Source organism: Sylvia atricapilla, chromosome 17 (assembly GCF_009819655.1).
Source record: "Sylvia atricapilla isolate bSylAtr1 chromosome 17, bSylAtr1.pri, whole genome shotgun sequence".
In the NCBI taxonomy this organism is placed as follows: Eukaryota; Metazoa; Chordata; class Aves; order Passeriformes; family Sylviidae; genus Sylvia; species Sylvia atricapilla.
Window position 1 is genome coordinate 2,623,608 of NC_089156.1, and position 9,838 is coordinate 2,633,445.

The window sequence follows — 9,838 nt, forward strand, 5'->3', positions numbered from 1 at the left end:
AGCAAATCTGAGTGGTAAGATTCCTCACTTCCTACAGGTACAAAGAATCATGCTCTAGTCATGCTGAATCACAAGATCTTGAATTACCAGTCCTAGAGGAATGCTTACCTACAAAACAATGATTTAGCAGAATAAAAAATATAAAGGTGAGAGGAGCAGCAGCATACAAATACTTTCTCTCTCACCACAGTTTCCAAATGTGCCCAGCGTCTGGAGCCACAGATTACTGGAGAGAGGCTGGGAGCAGCAATAAGAGCTGCCTGCAAATGATATTCCTAAAGATTGTGCAATTTAACCCAGCTCTTATGAAGATGGATGGATGCAGCATGCACACGTATTGCTGCCTGCTCCACACAATGGCTGAAATTGGGCAGAGGGAGGGAAGACACAGTGCAATTTGCAAATAACTAATATGCCTTGGCCTTTCTTCACCTCCCCTCTTTATGCATTAGACAAATTGTTCATATCCCAGGCAATAACCCTTCCGAGTCCTGACCTCCCTATCCACCTCTTTCTTCCTCTGGTTTGCCAGTGATTCAGCTTCCCTCATCCATGTGTACTTGGCCTATAAGTATGTTCTCACATTCATAAACTTGAACAAAACTTCTAAGATCACTACCATTTTGTCTTTCAGCTGCCTGTTTACAATTCACAGCTTCCATATGGTCTGGATACACGAGCTCAGATACACAGTCAGATTGCTGCTTGTTTCTGGTATTCCTTTGTCTTATTTCTAGATCTCATTTTTAAATGCTGTATTTTATTTTAGCTTGTTCAATGTGTACACCTGCTAACAAAGCAAGGGCCAAACTTAACAACATCAAAAAAGATATTTAAGGTAATTTCCTTTCTTAAATGTAGAAAGCCATCTAATGCCCAGCCTCTCAGGACAACTCACCTTGCTTAACAATGAGTTTATTGAACCTCCACGTCTTGTGCATGCAGGGACATGTTTGCAGTTTAACCAAGGTGAAGATAATAGCACTTTTATTAGTTGCCAGGTCAGTGAACAATCACAGCCAGAAAACTTTGTTGCTTCTGATCACAGTTGCTCATCCTTCAGGGCACCTGAACAAGTGAAATACCATAACAAAAGATCGACTATGTTACAGCCGAGAAACACAGGAATGTCTTCCTGAGCACAATTCCAGAATGTGGTTTGCAAATAGACAGTACTGAGGGACTAAAAACCCTCAAAGCAAGCAAACAAGGAGAAGACGCTCCAAAGCAAAAAGCATAAACGTGAAGTGAGAAACCACCCAAGTCCAAGGCAAAGGGAAGGGCTGCCCCCAACTTGCTGCTGCTCTCTGGCAAGGCACTGCCCAGTTCCAATAGCCAGAGTGCTTTCTATCTTCTCCCAAGAAAATAAGGACCAGGCTTAATAAGCTTAATAATCCCAACATTCAGAGTAATTTAGAGGCACTTTTGCTCTTAAATTGCTTAATTGCTTTTAAAAATCCTTTGTGGTTGCCCCATTCCCCGTTGACTTCTTGGCACCTCCCTTAAGGGCCTTAGTCTTGATGCTGAGTCAAGTCGTGTCCTGCTCTGAGTCTCCATTGTTCTCTCCTTTAAGACTGAAGAAACCTGCCTGAAATAAACCATCAGAAAATCCGTAGAAGAAGCTGCTTCACAGACCTGAGATTTCTACCCAAATTGAACAGGATTTTGTTTTCTCTTGTCCCACACAGGATGACACAGCACAGGTGTCACCTTCTCAGGACAGACCACTTGCATGAGTGTCCCCCAGTCCAGTCCATCCTCAGCTGAATACAAAACTGGCACGTCCATCCCTTCTCATTGTGGTTATGCTCCATCCAAAGCTGAATTCACAGTCACACACAGGCTGTGAGTCACACTGGGCCTTGCACATAAACAGCAATAAATGTATTTGATGGGTCCTTTACATAGCCAAACAGCTCCCAGTGTCGTCTCCAGCCCGGCAAATCATTGAATCTGCGCAGGGCCCGGATCAGCCAGGAATTGAAAGACCACAGACAGCAGAGGGAGCACTCACTGCTCCTGTCCTCAGCTCGAGCATCCTGTCCGAGTTCAACAATGCAAAACAAAAGTAAAAATGACCCGCGGTGACCTCCTGGGAAAATGGAGGTACCACTATACACATGCTGCACTTCTGGTTCAAATGCTGCTGAATTATCAGACGAAGTTAATGCCCAAATCAGGGGCTTAAGAAGGGCTATGGTTTGGAGGATGTTTCCCCTGCTCTCCTACACCAAGCACACAGTGATCACAGTGCACATTTAGTCCTGATTCTGGTTAGTATCTAGGGTTTCACTGGAGATGTGGAGATGGAAGTGAGGTCTGCACTGGACTGCTGGAGCTCTCAGTTTTGATCCCACCTTTCCTGCAGTGCTGCTAGAATTTCCTGTGAAGGCTCCATCCCACCAGATCCCTGTATCTCACTGTTGAAAGTGGAGACAACTCTGAGCTCCCCCATCAAGTGTGGAGATCTCTCATGACAGTCACTAGAGATGAAGCATTTTGTGAGCTGAATCCCATCAATTTAGTGGCTGAAACATTCCTGTAAGTACCAAACATTAGGCAGCTAAAAAAAAAAAATAGTCAGAGGTTAAATGTCAAGTTTACACAATTGAAATGCAGGGCAGATGCTTCCTGGTCTGTTTACTGGCATGTTACCCGTGGGTTCTTGTCAGCAGTTCTGTCAATCCAGGCTTTCTAGATGTGTGAGGAAAAACCCCAGTCCCTGGGCTCCAGAAGTCCCCTTTCCTCACCATGTCGTTCCCAAGGTATAAGAACAGCAATTGCCTCTACTTGGCAAATCAGACTTATTCAGATAAAACACAAGCCCTTTAGACAACCCTTTCTGCTCCCCAGCAAGCAAAAGGAAATGCTGTAACTAAGTGGAAAGGCTCAATGCTGCCACTACTTCCTGACTCCCAGCACCAAATGAGAGCACAGGGGTCTATGATCAAAAAGAATATTCCTGATGAGAAACTATCTGCAGCCTTTTGGAAATTTCTTGTCAAAAGGGCCCCATTTGCACACCCACCTCAGCCTCTGACCTGGTTTCTCCCAATGATGCTAGTCTTTCCTCCCTCTCCCCTTCTTGCTGTTATTTGGCACAAAGAAGTATCAGGGAATCAGCTTGATCTTTGGATGTCAGTTTAGAGAGATATGGCAGCCTCGGGCCTCTGCCTGCACACCACAGCACAGCTTTCAGGAAGCAGGAGAACATGAGGCAGAGGAGAAGAAACCAGCAAAGAAATAAAAAGTAAAGATGAAACAAATGCAGAACAGAGTCACAAGATGAAATTATAAAAAAGAAAAGCGAGAAGGAGAAGAAGAGTGCAACCACCTTCTAAACACAGCACAGGTCGAAGCTGGGGAGCATAAAGAGAGACAATACCTTTGAATTTATTGGAACAATAAATTTTCTTCTATTCATCCCATGATGTCTGCCAGCATGCTGTCCTGTTGCCCCCACCCACCCAGTCAGAGTCAGCATCAATTACCTTACCTCAGGAATGTTCATTAGAGGAAGATGCCCTGTGTGTATCAAATTAGTGCCTTTAGAAAGCCCCTTCAGGAAGTTTCTATATGCTTATTCAGTTAGCAGGGAGGGATGGAGTGGGGATGCCAGCTGAGAAGGGGATTTTATGCAAACACGGGACTGCTGGACTGACAGGGACGTGTCCTGCCTGTAGCAAATATTGGTGCAGCCTCTCAATTGCTTTTGTGCACAAGAGCCATCACATTTTAGAGTTGAAAAAATTCTAATCTTAGATGGAAAATGCTGGGATGAACAACTGGACCTGGAGGTATCCACAGGGGACATCCCCTTTCAATCTACATTGGAGACCAAAGTTGATGAGCCTTAGATGCCTTTGGAAGGTGTTTTTACCTCAGAGTTTTGGCATTGAGACAAGCCCCTGTAGCTGGGTTGGAAAAAGGTGAGATTTCCATGTGCAATACACAAAAGTCTTAGATGCTGCAAAATCTACCAGTCAGCTATTGGAACAGCCCCTGACACACTGGTGAAAGTCTTCAGCACATTTCCTAAAGTGCTGAACAGAGATCTCAGAGGACATAGCCACAGACTAATACCTCTTTCAGGGACATGGTGTCTCACAGAAATGCCCCATTCTCCTGCTTTTGTTGCCCCAGGGAAATAGGATGTAACATGCTGCCAACAGCTGCGAGCAAACAAGATTGTCCACACGGCAGCTGTAAAGCAATGGGACTGAGGAGAGATAAATTTCTGTCTCTGACAATAGCTAATGGGCTCCAGGCAGACTGGCAGCTGCAAAGCACCCAGTTCCCTGCTCTGCTTCTGCTGACCAGGCACCTCTGGGACTGTACTTTGAGCTGGTGAAGAAAAGAGGCAGAACAAGTCTGCTTCCATCTATTTTTATACTGCAGATCCATCTGCTTCTCTCCACAGCTGGCAAGGCCTCGAGCTCAGTTTAGATCCTCCAACAAAAGCTCTTTATGAGGCATGGGAATCCCCCAGCACTATCAACACCACTTGGATTGGATTGCCCAGGCACGGGCTATTTTGGGCACCACAGGTGGTTTCTCCAGCTCACTGAGCACAGGGCTGGAACCAGCAGATGCCTCACCACAGTACTGCTCTGCCATTCCAGCAGGGGTAAACTGGGCAGTGTGAAGGCTCTGATAAGCCCACTGGATCTGGAGGGGTGGGACACAAAGGGAGGAGTTCAGGGGGTGGGTTTCACAGGTGAGACACAGCAGAATTTCCATCAACACCGGGACTGAGAACTGCTTTTGAGACAGAAAAACAGAGCAAAGCTGATCGGAGTCTCTGCCCTGAGCAAAGCACCAACCCATCCCACATCTAGACCCAAGATCTTCCTTCCACAGACACCATACCCTATAGAGCAACTCCTGCTCTGTCTGGGCAAAGCAGAAACCTCCTTTTCTCTCCTCTCCTCTCTGTCCAGGCAGTAACCCCTTCCTTTGTGCTGAGGTTCAACATCTGCTTGCTCCTGTTGGAGAGAGCTCCAAGCTCTGGGTTTCCCCCTGATACACAAGCAGCAGAAAGCTCTCCCAGCCTCTCCTTTCTCTGTTATCTTATTGCATGGGTGTTTCCTGTGTTTATTTTTCTTGTCTGCTTGGCTGGCCTGGAGGGTCTCACCTGCTGGAAAACTGCTGTTGCTTCTCTAACTGCAACACTGGCCAAGGGTTAGCAAAAAAAAAAAGTTTTAGGTCACTTCTACTTTTCTTGGGATGCCTGACTACCAGCAGAGGCCAGAGGCCACAGATGCTGAGGGAGAGCAGGTTCCTGTGTGTCCTTACCTGGAAGTTGACATCAGCAGATGCATCTCTTTAGGAAGAAGAACAGGGACACATTTAACCGCGCTGGGATTCATCTGGCATGGAGAGAACACAGCCACCTGGAAAGCACTGAATTCATGGCTCTGTCCTCAAGGACCTCCCTTTGGAGACCGTGAACGTGTCTGTGCAGCAGACAGAGCACAGCTCTTCCAAGACCTGACTGACACACAGGCTTCAGTGTTCGCTGTCAGCCACACGTCACTGACATCCCGGCCCCAGGATGCAGCCTCGTGCTCCTGAGGGGAAGAAGGCATTAAACTCTCCCAGGGAGGATTGCATGTCCCACACAGTGTTTCCAGATCAGACACTGATGGAGACATCCTCCTGCAAGGGAATCAGAGCCTTCTGTTAGCACAGAGACATCCTCTGCTCCAGCCACACATGGAAAACCTACAGGAAACTGGTTGGTGCAGTCCTTAAAAGTGCAGGTAGTTCTGAACCATGGAAAGGAACAGGCAGCCCCTGCATCTTGAATAAACTTTTTGTCCATTAGGTCTCGTGTATGGCAGGAAAGGAGGGATCATCTGCAAACGCAGAATTTAGGATGGGAGAGAAATTGCTTGGGAAGCAAGTGCTCAGAGAAAGCAAGCTAGAAGTGTTTCTGATTAAAAGGCTTGATTCCTCTGCATTGGCTCAATCCATAAGGAATAGGGGATCTTGGGTTTAATTTTGCTGCAGATGAATTCTAGCTGGGTTTGTTCGGCAAACTGGAAGGCCTCAGTGCAAGTTAGGGATATTGTTGTGTATTTCCTCTGGAAGGAAACCAAAATGCTGTTTCTCATGACTTCAGAAAGGACACAGCTGTAGAACAAGCAGCTGAGTCTCAGCTTTACTTGTGGCATTGAGTTACTGATGGTGGGAGAAAATACTATTTCTGTTTTTCCAATGCAACCTTTAGCATTTTGATCCTTCTGGAATTAGAGGAGGATCTTGAGGAGGGTCCGAGATTTCTTTTTTTTTTGTCTCCACCCTATTCTGTTAGTGCTTTTGGCATGGATAAAGAAAGGCAGGAAACACTCAGAATACTGGACTGCTCCCAAATGGCAGGCACCTCAGAAACGAGGCAGTCAGCTGTCCTTTAGGGTGCTGGATGCCACGTAGCCCAGCGGCCCTGTCCTGGTGCTGGGTGCTCTCCTCTTGAGACTCTGCCTTTCAATCAGTCCCAATCCTTGTGAATTAACTGCAGTGTCCCCCAGTAGCCTCTCCAGGGTGGGAATGCAGACATTAGCCCTCTTCTCCCCAATGTCTTTTGGATCTGCAGAATAACTTCCCAATCAGATGTGTTACCAGCACAGAGCAGCAGCACGATCTTCAGTAGCCTGCAAGGAGCCTTGTGTATCACAGGGCTGGATCAGGAAACCTGTGATTACTCACAATCACATTAACAGAGAAGACAGGATGTCAGGGAGTCACTTGGCAAGTCTCAGAGCTACCATTCCTGTCACCTGTGAAACCAGTCAAATTCTCTGGATGATGGAATGGTTTAATATCACAGGATTCAGTGTGTGTGGCAGGGCTGCTCAAGACATTAACACAGGAAGCAATATTGTTCAATGTTGACTTAACTGCCTGGCAGGTTGTACAGTAATGTGGAAGGATGAGAGCCCACTTGGGCCCGGGACTCACAGCCTGCAGACAGCATTTCTCCTTGGCAGGACTCTTTTCTACAGCCCAGTGGTAAAAGCTTGTGTGAGCATGGAGTCCAAAAAGCTTCACCCAGCCCGGGTCAGCATGGGCAGAGGTGCTGGGCCCAGCACACCTGTCTGCAGGAGCTCCAGCATCTGCTGCTGCTCAGCCCTTCAGCACCTCCAAAATAGGAACTTGGCAAACAAAGCCAACAGGGTGCATTGCTAAGCAGAACATTCTGCCGAGTCCCAACACCAGGACTGCGTGTTATAGGGCACTTGCCAATTCCTGAGTCAACTTTATTTATTAGACACAAGAAAGGTCATGACGAATCTCAAAAGATAAAATCTGTGTCTGTCAAGTCACCTTCCTTATTTTCATTGGCCCAGACCCTCACGTTCCACACCAACAATAACAGGACATGGGTTCAGGAGGCACCATGAGTGCAGCTTACCCTGAGACGGCCCAGGCTTGTTTTGCATTCTTCATAGAAGTGATCCAGACTGCTCAATTCTCTTTATTAGGAGGTGGTTTTTTTCCTGGATGCAATCACCGCACTGCACAACAGCCCTGCATCGATGGAAATCCCAAAGAACAGACACAAGTTTCGCAGCCCAGATGATGCCAAATACCCAAATTATGCAGCTGCAAGTTCTCCACCAACATGAAGTACCCAAGATATGCTTAACTCCCAATTAGAAGAAATATCCTGGACAATACCAGCCAAAAAAACACCCCTTGATCTCACCAACAGCTGAGGCAGCAAGATACCATGCACATAGATTCTTCATTGTCATTATGAACTGTTACCTAGGAAAGGCAAAAGATTGGAGCTGCCACAGGTTCTGGGTGAATCCTTGGCTAAACCCAAGCAATTGCAGCTCCAGTGCTGTCAGTGTCCAAGCCAGCAGGTTTAAAGGCTTCCCTGGGTTCTGTAGAAGTTGCAGTCACCTCTCTGGATTGCAGCAGAACACTCCCAGAAACCACAGTCCCTGCTCCGGAGTTCAGAGTAACAGTCTTGGACCACACAGTATGGATCTGCACTCCACATAACCTCATCTTTGTACAGCTTACTCCTGAACTTGCAGATGGAAAGTTCTTTTCCCACTCCTTGCCTTTCACTTGCTGAAAAATCTCTATGCTGCTCTCAGACCCAGACTTAGTTTAGATTGGTTCTCTGATGTGTTGCAAGGACTCTAATTCTTGAAATGAAATTCTGATTTTCTGAGATTTAGACAGCACTTTCCTGACACTGCAGGATCTTAGCAGTGACTGCTGCAGTCCCAAAGCAGAGAAATGACTGCATCTTCCAGCCAAAACTCCTCCAACAACTCCACCCTCTGGGTCATTTCTAAGGAAACATCTCCAACATCCAGAGATGCTCCTCTTTGTTATCCAGACAACACTGAGGAGGAGATTGAGAAGTCAGGGAGGAACACAGGTGCACTTACTATTGAGTGAGACTCCAAACTGCAGTGAGTCACATCATCTAACCTGAGGTGCTTATTTGTGGGATCAGAGAGGTGGGTTCCTCCAGGATCACTCAGAGCAGGCAAAACTCTGTCTCCTTCCCATGAATGAACACACAGAGAATCTCTCTCACATGGTCACAAGTCAAATACAAGACTGGAGGAATCTTTCCTGTGAAATAAATTGTGAGGTCCACAGGGCCTCAGAGGAGGAGCTCAGAGCTTTTTAACTACCTGAAACTACTTGAAACATATGCAGACACTTGTGTGTATTATGCTAAGCAGCAAGCGTTCCTGTGTGGGGCAAAAGCGATGAAAATATTCTGCTGCTTTAAATACTGTGAAAAGCTCTTTAGCCAAAATCATTCTCCCATTTGCAGGGAAAAACCTACTAATCCCCCACAGCCTCATCCTGCTTCATCACTCAGAAATGTCAGCAGTTCCCCAGTGCTGCAGCCAGCTCTTGCCTACAGCAAAAGCCCTGCAGAGTCTAATTACTGCAGGCGACTGAGCCAAGGTGTGGGTCTCTGAGCAGAGATTTCTGATCAGGCCAATTGTGTAGTTAAGCTGGGAGCTCTCTCTGTTCTTCCAAGTTCCCTTTCTTAGGTACGAGCATTGTTCCCGCTGGGCTCCTGCAGACGCCCATTGTTCCAAAGCTGCCGGCCTTTGATGCTGCAGAACAAAACGCACAGTGTTTGTGAAAGGAGGGAAAATCAAAAAGCTTCTCAATTACACACTTGGTTGAACAGCTCGGGCAGTTGGCTGCAGAGCACCAGGGTGCCAGCACCCCTCCACAAACTCCTCCTCCTGCTGTGAGGAGGCCCTGAGCACAGCTACAAAGGGACCCAAAAGAGGGATGACTGGTGGTTGATGGCTGTCTGGTGAACTTTTCATTTCAGAACCTCCCAATTCCAAGTGCTCCTGGATCGAACAGACTTCTGTTAACCTCCTTACACACACATTTAGTAGCCACCAGCTGGAAGAAGCTGGAAATTACTCCTGCTTCAGCATTGCTCAGATTTGACAGGAGAAACACCACAGCAGCATCCATTTCCAGACTAATTTGGCGGGCAAGAACTGGGCAGAAGTCTGAAAGGGTGATGGTGTGAGATGCACCAGCAGGGCCCATGGAAGGAGAGCAGCAGGGTGGGATGGCCCAGTCACAAAGCTGCTGCATGGGGCAGTTATGGACCCTCAGGTCCTGCTGTGGAACATCCCCTTCCTGCCAGGACAGTGGTTTGTGTGAAAACAGCTTTACTTTGTGTTCTCTACACAGCTGTCAACGATTTTTACTGCCATCGTGACAGATCCTGGGATGTTAGAGATGGGAGGAGTCTTCTACTCCATTTGGGTCTGTCACTTTTGTCCGTGCTCATCTCCTCTGTGAAAGCACAGGCAGCACCAGGGAG